Below are 18108 nucleotides of genomic sequence, written 5' to 3' on the forward strand. Positions count from 1 at the left end.
GGAGTCCAGGAGCCAGACGCCACCGTTGATGACGACTACTACTACTCGGGAGGTGCATACTACTACGTGCAGCCCGATGACGACGACCAGGAGTAGTTTAGGAGGATCCCAGGCAGGAGGCCTGCGCCTCTTTCAATCTGTATCCCAGTTTGTGCTAGCCTTCTTAAGGCAAACTTGTTTAACTTATGTCTGTACTCGGATATTGTTGCTTCTGCTGACTCGTCTATGATTGAGCTCTTGTATTCGAGCCCTCGAGGCCCCTGGCTTGTAATACGATGCTTGTATGACTTATTTTATTTCTAGAGTTGTGTTGTGATATCTTCCCGTGAGTCCCTGATCTTGATCGTACATGTTTGCGTGTATGATTAGTGTACAATTGAATCCGGGGCGTCACAGAGAGTGCGTATAATCCATGGACTCATCATTAATCATAAAGAACTCACATAATTATTGCAAAAATCTATTAGTTATCAAAATGAAGTACTACATCATGCTCCTATAGGGATAGATTGGTAGGAAAATACCATCACTCGTCCCTGACCACCACTCATAAGGAAGACAATAAATAAATAAATCATGCTCCGACTTCATCACATAACGGTTCACCATACATGCATGCTACGGGAATCACAAAATTTAACAAAAGTATTTCTCAAATTCACAATTACTCACTAGCATGACTCTAATATCATGAACTTTATATCTCAAAACAATCATAATAAATCAAACTTCTCATTGTATTCAATGCACTTTTATATGAAAGTTTTTATTATACCCCTCTTCGATGCCTAACATATTAGGACTAAATTTATAACCAAAGCAAATTACCATGTTGTTTAGAGACTCTCAAAATAATATAAGTGAAGCACGAGAGTTCATCAATTTCTATAAAATAAAACCACCGCCGTGCTCTAAAAATATATAAGTGAAGCACTAGAGCAAAATTGCCTAGCTCAAAAGATATAAGTGAAGCACATAGATTATTCTAATAAATCACGATTCATGCGTGTCCCTCTCAAAAGGTGTGTATAGCACGGATGATTGTAGAAAACTAAAAATAAAAGACTCAAATCATACAAGACGCTCCAAGCAAAACACATGTCATGTGGTGAATAAAAATATAGCCTCAAGTAAAGTTACCGATAGACGAAGACGAAAGAGGGGATGCCTTCTGGGGCATCCCAAAGCTTAGGATCTTGGATGTCCTTGAATATTACTTTGGGGTGACTTGGAAATCCACAAGCTTAGTCTCTTGCCACTCCTTATTCCATTGTCCATCAAATCATTACCCAAAACTTGAAAACTTCACAACACAAAACTCAACAGAAAATCTCATAAGCTCCGTTAGTATAAGAAAATAAATCACCACTTTTGGTACTTCTGTGAACTCATTCTTTATTTATATTGGTGTAATATCTACTGTATTGCAACTTTTCCATGGTTCATACCCCCTGATACTACCCATAGATTCATCAGAATAACCAAACAATATAGAAAACAGAATATGTCAAAAACAGAACAGTCTGTACTAAAATCTAACTCTCGAATACTTCTCTAACTCCAAAAATTCTGAAAAATTAGGACAATAGATGAAATTTGTATATCAATCTTGTGTAAAAAAATCAGAATTTTATCACGCTTCTAAGATTTTAAAAAATTTTGGGACTGGCACAAAAGTTTATGTTTTTCAGCAAGATTAAATCAACTATCACCGTAAGCCATCCCAAATGTCTTACTTGTCACAAACACTAATTAAAACACAAAACCACATCTAAGCAGAGGCTAGATGAATTATTTATTGCAAAACAGAACCTAGAAAGCAAAAGAAAAAAATAAAATTGGGTTGCCTCCCAACAAGCGCTATTGTTTAACGCCCTTAGTTAGGCATAAAACACGAATAGATCTAGGTATTGTCATATTTGGTATGCAATCCATAAGTGGCTTCATGTCGCTTGAAGCTACGTCGGTATTTCCCCAAAGAGGAAGGGATGATGCAGCACAGTGGCGGTAGGTATTTTCCTTAGAAATGAAACCAAGGTTATTGAACCAGTAGGAGAACCAAGCAACACAACATAAACATCCCCTGCACACAGATAACAAATCCTCACAACCCGACGTCTTAAAGGGGTTGTCAATCCCTTTCGGGGTACGGCGCCTCAAGTGGCAAACGGACATGAGATAAATTTGTAGTAGATTGATAGATCGAACGCTAAATAAAATAAATAAGGATAAATTGCAGCAAGGTATTTTTGTATTTTTGGTTTACTAGATCAGAAAATAAATGCAAATAGAAAAGTAGATCGCAAAGGCAAATATTTAAGAAAGAAAGACCCGGGAGCCGTAGGTTTCACTAGTGGCTTCTCTCGAGAAAAATAGCAAACGGTGGGTAAACAAATTGCTATTGGGCAATTGATACAACTTCAAAAAATTATGACGATATCCAGGCAATGATCATTATATAGGCATCACGTCCAAGATTAGTAGACCGACTCCTGCCTGCATCTATTACTATTACTCCACACATCGACCGCTATCCAGCATGCATCTAGTCTAATAAGTTCATGGAGAAACGGGGTAATGCAATAAGAACGATGACTTGATGTATACAATATCTATCTATGTAGAGATAGACCCCATCGTTTTATCCTTAGTAGCAACGATACATACTTGTTGTTTCCCTTTCTATCACAGGGATCAAGCACCGTAAGATCGAACCCACTACAAAGCACCTCTTCCCATTGCAAGATAAATAGATCAAGTTGTCCAAAAAACCAAATATCGGAGAATAAATACAAGGCTATAAGCAATCATGCATAGAAGAGATCAAAGAAACTCAAATAAATTTCATGGATATAAAAAGATAGATCTGATCATAAACTCAAAGTTCATCGGATCCCAACAAACACACCGCAAAAGAGTTACATCATATGGATCGCCAAGAGAGCATTGTATTCAGAATCAAGAGAGAGAGATGAAGCCATCTAGCAACTAACTACGGACCCGAAGGTCTACAAAGAACTACTCACGCATCAACGAAGAGGCGCCAATCGAGGTGGTGAACCACATCCGAGATGGTGTCTAGATTGGATCTGGTGGTTCTGGACTCTGCGGCGGCTGGATGAATATTCCGTCGACTGCCCTAGGGTTTTGGGATTTTTTTGGGGTATTTATAGAGCAAAGAGGCGGTCCGGGGGGCTCCCGGGGTGGGCACAAACCACCAAGGCGTGCCTGGGCCTCCTAGTGCGCCCTGGTGGTGCAACCAGGGCCCGTTGCGTTCCTTCTGGCCCATAAAAATTCTCCGTAAATTTTCGGGGCATTTGGACTCCGTCTGATATTGATTTTCTGCGATGTAAAAAACATCGAAAAACAGCAATTGGCACTTGGCACTATGTCAATAAGTTAGTACCAAAAATGATATAAAATGACTATAAATGATTGTAAAACATCCAAGTTTGATAATATAACAGCATGGAACCATCAAAAATTATAGATATGTTGGAGACGTATCAGCATCCCCAAGCTTAGCTCCTACTCGTCCTCGAGTAGGTAAGTTATAAAAACAGAATTTTTGATGTGGAATCCTCCCTATCATGTCATATCATATTCTTTTCTTTATAGCATGGACATATGGACTTTTTAGTCGTTCAAAGCAATCATCTAGTTTTGACATGATAATTTAGATACTCAAGCATATCAACAGGCAACCATGTCTTTCAAACTATCAACGCTAAAATAAGTTATCCCTAGCCCATCATACTCCAACATTGATCCATTCATGAAACACACTCGAATATTAGCTACACCCAATACATAAGTACGGTCATATTGCCTCCTAGTTGGTGCTTTTATAAGAGAAGATGGAGACTCAAAATAAAAATTGCATAAAGTAAAAGAAAGGCCCTTCGGAGATGGAAGTAGGGATTTGTAGAGGTGCCACAACTCAAAGCAAAAAACTTAGAGATAAAAACATTTTGGGAGGTGTATCCATCCCACCAATGAAAACGACTTAGAGTCCCCCATCATAGGCGGTTCCCCAACAGAAAATAAAGTTTATTCCATTTTCCGCCATACTTTAACTTTCCATGGCTAACCGTATCCACGGATGCCCTCCATACCAACACTTTCCAAGGAATTTATTATTTGACTACATAAAGTAAATTCATTTTTTGCATTTCGAGACTGGACATCCCTAATACCTTTGTTTTACTCTCGTTCAATGACAAGTGAATAAACACTCAGCTTCAGAATAAGACATCTAGCATGGAAAATATTAGCCACCCTTCACCGCTCCGTGAGCGAACCAAACACACCAAAGAGAAGTTTATTTTGAAAATTAGAGATGGCACATGCAAATTTGCTTAGAATGGCAAAAGAATACCGCATATAGGTAGATATAGTGGACTCATGTGGCAAAACTGGTTTAAGGATTTTGGATGCACAAGTAGAGATCATACTTAGTGCAAAATGAAGGCTAGCTAAAGATTGGGAAGCGACCAACTAAGAAACATATAATCTCATAAGCAAGCATTAAGCATAAATAACAACGAATAATGCACCACAAGTAGGATGTAATTTCATTGCATGACTATTGACTTTCGTACTTGCATAGGGAATCACAAACTTTAACACCAATATTCTTACTAAAGCATAATTACTCACCAACATAACTCACACATCACATCATCATATCTCAAAACTATTACTAAGAATCAAGTTTATTTTGTCCAATGATCTTCATGAAAGTTTTTATTATATCCTTCTTGGATATCTATCACTTTGGGACTAATTTTCATGTGTTCCTTTTGACAAGCTCCAACAAATATAAGTGAAGATCATGAGCATAACAAATTTTTTTGTCTCTCAAATTAGTTTAAGTAAGCAAGAGAGAATTTCTTGAAAATTTATTAACTCTAAAATAAATCTAAGTGAAGCAAGAGAGAATTTCTTCAAAAATACTAAATCACACCGTGCTCAAAAAGATATAAGTGAAGCACTAGAGCAAGTCCATTGCTCATAAAAATTTAAGTGGAGCATAGGGAGCAATTCTAACAAGTCATGACATAATTTTGGTACTCTCAAATAGGTGTGTCCAGAAAGGATTCATGACTTAAAACACAAAATAAAACAATCCAAGACTCGTATCATACAAGACGCTCCAAGCAAAACACATATCATGTGACGAATAAAAATACAGCTTCGAGTAAAATACCGATGGTCGTTGGAAGAAACACTACAAGAAATATGTCAACTAGTGACCTTCTGTCAGTGACCCTGGAAGAATTGGTCATATATCTATGACCATTTGAGACCAATTGGTCAAAAGCTATTCGGGGGGCTCCAAGCCCTAAACTATATCGACCATTTTGGTTAGAAAGGTCGTAATTTCCTTGCACGAAATGGTCACAAAAGCAGACAACACTGGTCTGCTGCCTTATTTCTAGCTGATCATGACCAATATAGATGGTCATAACCTTGTAAATTATGGTGGATTGGTATGACTAGGCGCCACCTAATCAGTTTTGCCTACGTGTCATGTCCAAGTGTCAATTTTTGCCCTAGGTTGTGAAGCAACCTATATTTCTATCATTCCCAAAATTCCCAAAAAAATCTCATAAATTCTTTGGGTCATATCTTCTTCAAATATGTAAAAATCCTTCCTTGCCTGGTTCAAAAATAATTCAACAATATTCATTTTCCTATTCTGTTCACAATAGCATTTTATGAAGGCAGTGCTATTTATATATTCTTGATTGCACTCGAAATTTTTGGGCACTTTTTCCTATCCAAATCATTGCCTCATGACAAAATTCAGCTCCATTTGCCCAGCAAATCTTCCTCAGCGAATTTCCAAAGTTTTTGTCCACCTAGAAGAATTGTGAAAGAAGTACCACCTAGAATCCTCCTTTTGAGCTGAAAATTTGTGAAGACATTCTTCTTAGCAGGTGATCATCCTCAGCCAAAACTCACGCCCATTGGCCATGTGCATTTCCCGTACCGCTAATCAAACACTTGGCTGCTAATTCATCTTTGAGCATAGTTCGGTCTTCTCATGAGAATCTTAGGTTCTAATTTTCTTCCTAGCACCTATCTGGGGAGCACCCAACCCACTAGACATGCCTAGGCCGCCGATAACGCATGGCAACGCCACGCTCACGCGGTGATCACGTGGTGGGCATGCGAGCTTACGCGCTCTAGAGTTGGGGCCCTCGGCCATCGTCCAAACCTTGATGTCTCACGACGAAAGCATGTATTTCTAATTAAATATATACTTACGTAACTAGAAATGATTTTTGGAAAAAATAACGAGAAAACTAGAAGGTAGTTGCAGTTCAAATTTGACCCGCTTCCTACTGAATCGGCAGGAAATTGTCTTTTTCACCAGAGGTGGATCCAAAAATTTAACACCCAACGATTTTTTCAATTGTGCATTAAATATGTCCTAGTATTTTAGAAAATTGATTTGGTCCAATTTTGCAACAAATATATGGTAGGTCCTAAACAAAAAACTCATTTCGTGCACTCGGAAAATGGAAAATGAATTTTCCATGCAAAGAAAATGAAAACTCCCTTAGGCAACATTGTTTGGAATTCCAAGATGCACCCTTGTGCACAATATGAGATCATTTGAACAAACTATGCCATGAATGTGGCCATAAGATTGATCATTTGGCTTGAAAGCCATGAATCTTCACACATGATAGCTCATTTCTGAGAAAACTTTTTCAAAATAATTGTCGTATTACAAGTTTACTATTTTTTCTAGAAACTTGGTCACATATAATGACACAATGTGAAGGTTTTCCAATTTTTTTTAATTTTTTATGCCCGTTTCAAAATGCGGTCAAGACGGTGGGCTTGACCGTTCCTAGCTAGTTGCTGAATCTTGGAAAAAATTTGATGTTTCTCTGATTAAATATATACTTATGTACCTAGAAATGATTTTTGAAAAAATAAAGAGCAAACTATGAGGCGTCTGCAGTTCAAATTTGACACGCTTCGTACTAAATCGGCGGGAATTTGTCTTTTTCACCAGAGGTGGATCAAAACTTTTGACACCCAACCATTTAGTCAATTGTGCATTAAATATGGCCTAGTATTTTAGAAAATTGATTTGGTCCAATTTTGCAACAAATATATGGTAGGTCCATCACAAAAAAAGAACTCATTTCGGGCACTCGGAAAATGGAAAATGAATTTTCCGTGCAAAGAAAATGAAAACTCCCTTAGGCAACATTGTTTGGAATTCCAAGATGCACCATTGTGCACAATATGAGATCATTTGAACAAACTATGCCATGAATGTGGTCATAAGATTGATCATTTGGCTTGAAAGCCATGAATCTTCACGCATGATAGCTCATTTCTGAACACTTTTTTAAAATAATTGCCGTATTACAAGTTTATTATTCTTCCTGGAAACTTGGTCACATATAATGACACAATGCGAAGGTTTTCCAATTTTTTTTAATTTTTTATGCCAGTTTCAGAATGCGGTCAAAACGGCGGGCTTGAATCTTAGAAAACTTTTGATGTTTCTCTGATTATATAGATACTTATGTACCTAGAAATAATTTTTGGAAAAAAATAAAGAGCAAACTATGAGGCAGCTGCAGTTCAAATTTGACCCACTTCCTACTGAATCGACGGGAATTTTTCTTTTTCACCAGAGGTGGATCAAAACTTTTGACACGCAACCATTTTGTCAATTGTGCATTAAATATGGCCTAGTATTTTAAAAACTTGATTTGTTACAATTTTGCAACAAATATATAGTAGGTTCTTCACTAAAGAACTCATTTTGGGCACTCAAAAAATGGAAAATGAAATTTCCGTCCAAAGAAAATGAAAACGTCCTTAGACAACATTGTTTGAACAAACTATGAGGCATATTTAGTTAAAATTTCACTCGCTTCCTAGTGAATTGACGAAAAACCCACCTAGTATGAAAGTACCTCTAGTTATTCGAGGGAACCGTACTTAAACGTTGTCATAAAAAGAGAAGGGAACTTACCGCCGGGCGTCATGGTGCTGCGTTGGAGCTCCCCGACGCTGCAATTGAGCTTCGCCGGACACCGTGGTGCTGTGTTGGAGCTCTTGGCACGCCCTTGAGAGCCACAGTGCAGCTTCATGGGGATGTCATCGGTGCTGCGTTGAAGTTTTTTCATGCTCGGTGTTGTCGTGACATATTGATGTGATCGAACGATCACCAATGCGCAGATCGAGCGCCTAGCTAGGCGGATGATTTCTAGACAAAAGCATCTGACTGACTCGTAGCAGCCACCTATTGTCAATCGATTGCGACCAATTTAGATGGTCATAACGTCATCAAATCATGTACTTCATTCTGATTGGTCTACGAGCATGTCACGCAGATCAAGCATTAGAGACCGTCGGATACTCCCAGATCCAACGGCCCACACCCTCTTGCCCACCCACCGGGAGCTCCTCTCTCCCCCACACACCACTCCTTGTCCCATCCTCTCTCCCCTGCAGGCAAACCCTAGCGCTCCCCAATCTAGAATCCTCCCCTCCCCCCACCGCCAACCACCCCTGCCCCGCCGTCACCCACCTCCACCACCCACCCCTCTCCTCGCTGCCACCCACCTCCGCCACACCTCCCCTCCCCACCCCAGATCCTCTCCCCACTCACAGATCCAACTTGCCATCATAGAACAAGGAGATCGTGGCCAAGATCTTCGGGACGCGGTGGTCGTCGTCGCGGACCGCTCCTCCGCCAACCCGTACAAGTTCCCCGGTGCTAAGGTACCTCGAGGTGTTCGCGCGGCGGTTCGACCCCCTCAGGCTGGTCCGGTTCGGGACGGAGGTGGTGAGCGTCCGTCGCAGCAGGGAAGACGACGTGAGCTGGAGGGTGAGGCTCGCCTGCGCTGGCAGCGAGCTGGAGGAGTAGGTTTGACGCCGTGGTCGTCTGTAGTGGGCACTTCGCCGAGCCGTGCGTGGCCGCCATCACAGGTAATTACTCAGTCTGATCTATCCCCACTAATGGCTAGCACTAGCAGTAGGCAGTTGGCCAGTAGCTATTTCTGATCGATCTGATTATTTTTGGCATCTTGCAAGGGAGGCTGGATGGGTCGTTAGCAGCAAGGATCCATAGCAGGTAGGGGAAACATTATGATTAGTAGTTGGCCTCATTGATCGGATCTGAGTAGCTGGGGTAGCGGCGATTATACTACTATCATGTTTGGGTGCCTGATTGACTGATTGCCCACCGTTGAAAATTTTGTTTATATATATAAATCTTGAAGGTGCCACAAACTGCCAATAATGATGCTGAGTATTCTCAAGTGAATGTGAATGAGAATGTATCGTTTGTCTAGAGATGGAGTTTGTGGAGATAGAGTTCATTAGTTTTTGGTGTATTCGTCTAGAGTTCATTTAGCAAAGTTCAGACACGCAAACAACATCAGTTCATTAGTTACACTAAGCATTTGCCTGCCTAAGTTGTATTTAGACCAAAATTTGCTAATAGACACCCCCCTTCACAGATCTGCTATTTTTTGGCGTGCACATAATATGTATGTCTTAACAGTTTCCAGCAGTTGTGTTCTTGGTGTATAGTTAGGTGCAATCTTCTGCCCTGAAATCATCACGAAATGCCTTTTCTCGATCTGATCCCTACTCGACCTTTGTTATTAATCGCGTGGCTGATGGTCTGATTCGATGGTTCGGCAGGACAGACGGTTCCTCGGGCAGCGCCATCGTCGGCAGGGCCGTGGTGCAGGCCTACCGCTAGACCATCATCTGTGAGTGCCCTTGCTGTCCAAAACTTTGTGGAATTTTGCAGCTATTCCTAGAACATGTTGTAGTATCCCTTGCTGTCAAAAACTCGGTGGTGGTGATAGGATTTTTTTTTGGCTTGATGGGCATAGTCTGCACTCTGGAATGGTACACCATTGAAGTATAAACGAATTGTGCAAAAAAATTGTTGTCTTCCATTTTACTGGTGTCTATTCCTGCCATGTATAATTGTCATTTAGTACTGAAGGATGCAGGCAGGGAATTCTGTTGTTGGATTAAATGAATCAAAACCTGAAGGAGATCAAGATTAACAGTAGAATGACATAGTTGTAATTACCGGAGAAATTTAACAGAAACTCACTGTTATGTCCTCCATTGGGCGATCTTGTTTGTTATCACAGTAGAATTTGGTGTGCTTGAATACAATGGCGCTCATTTGCATCATTGTATTTCTACGGAGTTTTAAAAAGAATTATGGTACAAACGCACTGACCATATACTTGTACATGTGCAGCTGAGGAACGTCCTGTGGGCTACTTCCAAGCATGATGTGTACATGATGCAGAACTATTCTGTGATGCATTGGTCGTCCTTACTCCGCAGAGGAAAATAAGTGCTCAACATGGCAGGCCCAAATCAGGTGATCTACCACAGAGCGTTGTGATAGTCCTGTATCGTCGGAATGTCAGTCAATATCTGATCCACTGTGCGACCACACTGTGTAGGATATGCAGGGAGGTTGGCCCTTGTCCAGGGGAAGATCAGCACCATGACGGTGAAAGACAACCTCTTGGCGGCTGGTGGTTCCATGGGGAGCTGATCTGCAATGTAAGGTGGCCGGAGTGGCACGCAGTGCACACACAAAGCATTTTTTTCTGCTTGAGAACATGTAGAAATGTAGATCTGTAGCTTGACACTTAGGTATTTATTATTTTGTTAGTACCTTGGCAGTGAATTCTAGCAATGAAGCCTCTTCATTTGGAGCAGCGATAGCCTGATTGGTAAACTAGTGCTTTGTGTGTGCTAGTACCTCACAATGTCAATCTTGTATATGCACAGATGAAATTATTCACCCTGCCATTGTCATTGTTTCCTAATCGAGTACAACAAACCTCCTATGATTTTTTGTGCAAAATAAGTGTGAAACATTGTAGTGCTGACCCAACATGTACCAAGAATTTCTGATGTGTATTTCCTTTGATTCCCTAGGCTTAACCTGCAAGCTATAATAACTATGGATCGGTCTGTGGAAAATCAGGCATATTGGGTTGGTAAATATAGAACTGTAGAGATGTAGAACTAAAGCGTGGTACTTAGCCATTTAAGTTGTTGGTACTTGGTAGTACCTACCCAGTGAAGTCTAGTTGATTTTCTTTCTTATGATTTATTGATGAAACCTTGATTCTTGAATTTTGATGTAGGTATCCCACCGCTGATCCTTATCCAGATCAGCTGCATCGCCGGTTCCGCCGTCTCCGACCGCACTCCCCCGTCTGTGCCGTCGAGTCGGGCCTGCTCACCTCCTTCTTGATGGTCGCGTGCCGGGAGAGCCCTTTGCCGGCAGTGACGCAGCCATGTCTGGTGTCGTACAAGAGACGCCAGCGCAGGATGTTGTCGTCGTCCGTTCCTAACGCCACTGAGTTGAGGTACTTGAGATTTCTCTCCCCACTACACTGTCTCACCCATTCCCCTTCACAAATTTCCTCACAATCAAATCGATGCTATAGCTGAAGGTGTTCCTAGATGCTACATATGTAAGTTTCTTTTGGTAAACTAGAAACTAACATCAAAATCAATTCCTCTTTAGAGTGCGTTTCTTGTATCTACTAGCTGGTTCTGTTGCTTACTGCTTGTTGACTCTAGTTAAGTACTAGTGGCATTGCTGCTGGCTAGATGGGGATTGCTGAATGATTGCCAAAGCCCTGTTAGTTCTTGGGTTGTAACAACTGAATTTGTGTTTTTCTTTTGGTAAACTGACATATCAAAAGTAGTGATTCATTTCAGCTGTGATCTGTGCCATGTGATTGTGCTTTTGTAGCAATGTAATTTTGCTGAATCCACTTGATTCTGGTGCAGAATTCAATGTTGTCCGATCGTCTGGGCTTATTTCCTGCCGTGATTATCGTCAATAAGAGCAACCCAATGGTTTTCTTGCCATGTCTGGTTCTTATTTTGGTAATAGTTTGCTTTGCTTATCCAGTAGTATCTGTCAATTGGCAAGCCTGGAGCAGCTTGGTGTTTTACATGATGGTGTTAACTGTGAAAATGCCAAGTGTGAGAACATTAGACCAACTGTCCATTTCTTGCCTGAATGCATTATTTAAAGAGAGACATGCTACTATATTGCCTTGCTATAAACAAGATGGTGTTTACTGTATTGTCTTTCATACATATTTGGTGTATTATCTTCTGACCTTCAAGAACTATCTTCACTGTCTCTCCCCGCTGCATTGTCTCACTCATTCTCCTTCTATTTACTCTGGGCAGGCATGATGTACATTGGGTGGTCGTCAAGTCAAGGAACCTCCTCTTCTTGCTGTGGCAGTCCTCCTCCCGCTACTCTGCTCTGCTCAACAGCTAGCGTCCATGGCTAAAACAAAGGTAAGACTCTGGCCGGTCATCGGTGTATTGAGCCATGGTGGTCTGTTTGTGGGGGTCATCAACATTGGTATAGGTTAGCATGTGCCCTTCAATCAGTGCACGATGATGAAACACTTCATTTGATGATGACGACTGGTTCCAGATCTGCACCTCTTGTTTGTTAATTTGGCTCATGTATGTTGTCGTGTCTGCGAAAGATGCAACCTGAGTGCTTTTATTGTCCTTAAGTTTAATAAACGAGGAACAACATTCAGATCGTGCTCCATGGCGCACATCAGCTGTTGTGTTTGTAATGTTTGAGTCTGCTCCATCATCGATCTGTAGGCCGCCCGGATAATTAAGCTATAGTAATTCTCTGCTAATGACGTCATGTCATCACATTACTGTTGCTAATCCTCGCTTGATCCAAATCTTTGTGCAAACTCAAATTCAAATAAAGTCAAAAATTCAAATTTGTCCAACATAAAAACTAAAATGTTCAAAGTGTGGAAAATAATCCCTGGATATTTTTCATTTTGGAACCAACCTCTTTTGGTTTCCCAAAGTGCCCCTCGAAATTATTTAGTGGTCTAGCAGCAATTTAAATTGTCCTTTTCAATTTCTAAAAATGGTTAGACAACTCCTTTTTGCCTCAAACTTTTTGTGACTCCTACAAATAATGTGTTTGATTTATGTGACAAGTCTCACATCTAACAAAACTCTCTTAGTCTTGCAATTAAATAGAAAACAATAGTTAAAATCGAAAACAGTAAATAAAATCTAAATAAAAAGAGAAGGGCCTATTCTACTTGGCACTTTGGCCCAACTAGCCAAATGGCCGGCCACGCCCATCCACCGGCCATGTCGTGCGTGGCGGCCACCCCCCGCCTCACCGATGGCTACAAGGGCACCCCAAGCCCCTCCCCTCTCCCCCGGTCGAACCCTAGCCGCCACTTCTTCCCCCTCGCACAGTTGCTCGCTCCCCTGCATACACCCGAAGCTACTGTCGTCGCGCCATTGTCACCATCGCAGCCAACGTCGTCGCCTACGCGCGGGAGGACGTCTAGGAGAACCACGACCGTCGGCTTCGCCCATCCCGGGCATCAACTCAAGCCGGGGCGGCTGGTACGCTTGCCATCGCCGACTACTTCATCGCGTAAATTGCCGACCGCCATCGTCGATTCCCTCGTCTCCGGTCCACCTCTGGCCTCCCCGTCACTTTCGTTGGAACCGTTGTCAGCTCCTCTTCCAAAACCCCCTCTCCCCTCTCGATTTCATCGTGGTAGCCACTGTCCCTGAGCTCGTCCGAGCTGCCGCGTACGCATACGTGCGTGTGTGCTGCGGCTGCTTCTATGCGTGCGCACCGGCCTCGCCGTGGTCTAGTGCTACTTCGCCTGCTACTGCTCCAACGCCGCCCCGTACAACGCTCGCCGACCCGCCACACGCGCGTCACCACGCCTGCACACACCGACCCCTGCCCTTGCTCGTGCCCGTAGTCACCACGACCGCGCCGCCCGCGCCCAACATCCCTGGCCTCTGCTGTTGCTCATGACGCGGCTTGCTGCTCGCCTAAGATCATGCGCCCGCCCGCCGCACGCGCCAGGCGCCCATGCTGCTCGCTGCAGCTCCGCCTGCTGTACTACTTGCCGCTGCCGCTGGGCGATGCTCTGCTTCCCACCGCTGCGTCTAGCCCCGACCGGCCTTGCCGTGCAACCCTGCTCCCTGCGCCCTGCCTCGCCTAGCCGCGCCCTGCGCCACCCCTGCCCGTCCCTGCGCTGCGCGCGCTCACTATCGTCCACTAGCACGCTCCTCTGCTACGTTGCTACTTCCGCTGCAGCAGTTACTGCTTGCGTCGCTGCTTGTTGTACTGCTGCTAACTACTGTAGATGTAGTTAGCTTTGCTAAATTTACATTGACTAACCTCCTAGACAGCCTCTAAACAACAGTTCAATGTATACTTGACAAACTTTATTTTATCCCACTTGATCAAATCCTTTCGATGCATGGTGTAAATCCTACGAAAATCAAAAAATGATATCTTCTGTTAACAAAACAACAGAATTGACTCCTAGCATTGTGTGTTGCGTGCTTTGTGTGGTGTGTGTGTGTGGCCGGCTTGGCCACGGCCCAAGGCCGTGTGTGGCTGACCCTTGTGTTAATTAGGACTAGTTTAGTTTAGGATTAAAGTTAGTGCTAAGTTAGTCTAATAGCGGGTGACACGTGGATCTATAGTTAGTTTAAATAAAATCAGTTTTATAAAAAGATGTCTAAGTCGATGACATATAGGACCCTCATGCACTGTTCACTTTTGACCAAGTCAACATCAACTATGTTGACTTTCACTCACCCCATTTGTCACACACCCTGGCTGGTTACACTCTGTGTGCCCATGGCAAATTCCAGTTTACTTCTGAATTAATAGAATTTTAGAAATTGTTTAAAACTGTAATAAATTAATTTAAAATAATCCGATTCTTAGATGAAAAAGTTTTGTACATGAAAGTTGCTCAGAACGAAGAGACAAATCAGGATGCGCCCTTCGTTCATCTGCCACACACCCCTAGCATCGCGAACATGCAACTTTTCCCCTCCGGTTTGTTTGTCTGAAAATGCCTAACTCCGGGAAAACTTTCCAGATGTTATCACCCTTCGCCGATATCGCGTACCACTGCGTTAGAACATGTCTAACTCTACTTGTTGTCCTATTATGCATTTGCTTGCTATGTATTTACTGTTTCCCCCTCTTCTCTTCGGTAGATCCCGAGGCTGATGTTGCCCCTGTGATCGACTACGTCAACAACAACCCCCTTCTTCCCTTTCAACGGAGCTTCCAGGCAAGCCCCCCCTGATCACTAGATATCACCTATTCTTCTCTCTACTGCTTGCATTAGAGTAGCGTCGCATGTTACTGCTTTTCGTTAATCCTATTCTGATGCATAGCCTATCCTTGCTACCACTATTGTTACCTTTACCTACAAACCTAAATTCTTAGTACAAGATGCTAGTATTTCATCAGTGGCCCTACATTCTTGCCCGTCTCCCATGCTATACTATCGGGCCGTAATCACTTGGGAGGTGATCATGGGTATATACTTATATACATAATATACGATATATGTGGTGATTAAAGTCGGGTCGGCTCGTAGAGTACCCATGAGTGATTCATGGATTGGGTCCGAAAGTACGTTTGTCCCGACGGCCCTCTGAGTGGATCTTTGTGGCGGAGCGACAGGGTAGGTTGAGACCACCTAGGAGAGAGGTGGGCCTGGCCTTGGTTGGCGTCCGTGGTTAATTCAATTAACACGCTTAACAAGATCTTGGTATGTGATCTAAGTCCGGCCATTGGCCTATACACACTAACCAACTACGCGGGAACAGTTATGGGCACTCGACGTCGTGGTATCAGCCGAAGCCTTCGTGACATCAGCGACTGAGCGGCACGCGCCGAATTGGACCGTAAGCCTGCTCTTGTATTAAGGGGGCTAGATCTGCTTCCGGCCGCCCACGCAACGTGTAGGTGTGCAATAGGCGATGGGCCCAGACCCCTGCGCCATAGGATTTAGACCGGCATGCTGACCTCTCTGTTGTGCCTAGGTGGGGCTGCGACGTGTTGATCTTCCGAGGCCGGGCATAACCCAGGAAAGTGTGTCCGGCCAAAGGGGATCGAGTGTGTTGGGAAATGTGGTGCACCCCTGCAGGGATGTTTATCTATTCGAATAGCCGTGTCCCTCGGTAAAAGGATGACCCAGAGTTGTACCTTAACCTTATGACAACTAGAACCGGATGCCTAATAAAATACACCCTTCCAAGTGCCAGATACAACCCGGTGATCGCTCTCTCACAGGGCGACGAGGGGGGGGGGGGGAACCCCGGGTAGGATTATGCTATGCGATGATACTTGGTGAACTTACTATCTACTCTCCTCTACATGCTGCAAGATGGAGGCGGCCAGAAGCGTAGTCTTTGATAGGACTAGCTATCCCCCTCTTATTCCGGCATTCTGCAGTTTAGTCCACATATGCTACCCTTTTCCATTTGATGCCAATGCATACATATGTAGTGTAGCTCCTTGCTTGCGAGTACTTTGGATGAGTACTCATGGTTGCTTTTCTCCTCCCTTTTCCCCTTTTCGATACCCGATTGTTATGACCAGACGATGGAGTCCAGGAGCCAGACGCCATCGTCGACGACGACTCCTACTACACTGGAGGTGCCTACTACTACGTGCAGGCCGCTGACGACGACTAGGAGTAGTTCAGGAGGATCCCAGGCAGGAGGCCTGCGCCTTGTTCGATCTGTATCCCAGTTTGTGCTAGACTTTTTAAGCAAACTTGTTTAACTTATGTCTGTACTCAGATATTGTTGCTTTCGCTGACTCGTCTATGATCGAGCTCTTATATTCGAGCCCTCGAGGCCCCTGCCTTGTAATATGAAGCTTGTATTATTTCTATTCGTGTCTAGAGTTGTGTTGTGATATCTTCCCGTGAGTCCCTGATCTTTATCGTACACATTTGCGTGTATGACTAGTGTACGATTAAATCGGGGGTGTCACAAGTTGGTATCAGAGCCGACTGCCTGTAGGAATCCCCCTTCCACCCTCCTTGGTTGAAGTTCTATCTAGTCATTGCAAAACTTTTACTAACATGGTTGTGTGTCTTACGGGCTCACGTCGCCATTGGGTGGTATTAGGATTTTTTACTGCTCGTCTATACTCTGGGACTCTGATCTCTCTCCTATTCGGGTTAAATGATCTTGCTAACTCTAACTCTAGGTTCTCATAAATACTTTCTCCCGGAGAGCCCATCGGTCCGAACGATCGCTTGTTTCACCAGAAGATTCCGAAGACACCCTACGATGTTCTCTCGAGACTATGTGCCATCGCTTTTGCAATTCCCTACCACCGATGTATCCTTATGGATAGCTACTTACATTTGTCACTCATACATTCAGCCCCAGTTGATCGTCTTATTACGAGATACATCGAAATTCTCTCTATTGTTCTGAGAATAATTTGTGCCTATTGCCCTGCAGTTCTTTGCCACATGAATACCCCTACGAATAATTCCTTGCACTTATCGAGTATCCGCTCATCACCAGTTTGTTCAGGTGTTTCTTACTATTGTATCCTCATCCTTAGCAGCTTATTGCTCTTGAAATTCTTGCTTTCTTGCATTAGGATTAATCCCATAAGTCTGGTAATCTTATCGTCATCCTTTGTCATTATCATTTTGAGTCTATTGATTCAATGTGTTGCAAGTGCATGCAATCCTCAATCACATCCTAGAATTCATCCTTCTAGCTCAGACGTTATTTTAAACATGAGCTAGATCTCGACCAATAAAATTGTCATCGATTGTACCCCTAAGGCTATTCAACTTATCCATCCCTAATCAGAGCATTACTTCTGATCCCTTGTCTTGGGACACGTAATTCCTTTGCAACTGAGCTTTGAATTAGTCAGTTGTTTCTATCATCTGATCTCCTTGCATTCTTTCTTCTTTTGGTTGTGTACCGATGCTGACATCAGATCCCTTATGGACCATCGGATCCTTTGTTGAATTATCATCCGACAGTGTCCTTCGTATAATAAATCTCGAGTAGTTCTTTCTCTGATATATAATGCCATTGGTAAATCCTATTCTCTGATTTGGCCAACCATGCTTGCTCTCGAGCTGGAGATATTTACTCTTGAAGCTTGTGGTATATGTTTCTAAAATTCCCCGATGGGTTGAACCTATTCCTTCCTTAATCCGTGTGAACCCGAAAGTTTTC

General features: G+C 43.0%; 1 long non-coding RNA gene across 1 annotated transcript; it reads left to right on the forward strand.

Moving 5' to 3' along the window:
* Positions 1-8568: 8568 nt before the first annotated feature.
* On the forward strand, positions 8569-12717 carry LOC125541495. The gene is made up of 6 exons (XR_007297554.1): positions 8569-8970; positions 9691-9761; positions 10271-10396; positions 10482-10584; positions 11178-11402; positions 12244-12717. It is a non-coding gene; the product is annotated as an uncharacterized LOC125541495 (long non-coding RNA).
* The last annotated feature ends 5391 nt before the right edge of the window (positions 12718-18108 follow it).

Source organism: Triticum urartu, chromosome 2, assembly GCF_003073215.2.
Source record: "Triticum urartu cultivar G1812 chromosome 2, Tu2.1, whole genome shotgun sequence".
Taxonomy (NCBI): domain Eukaryota; kingdom Viridiplantae; phylum Streptophyta; class Magnoliopsida; order Poales; family Poaceae; genus Triticum; species Triticum urartu.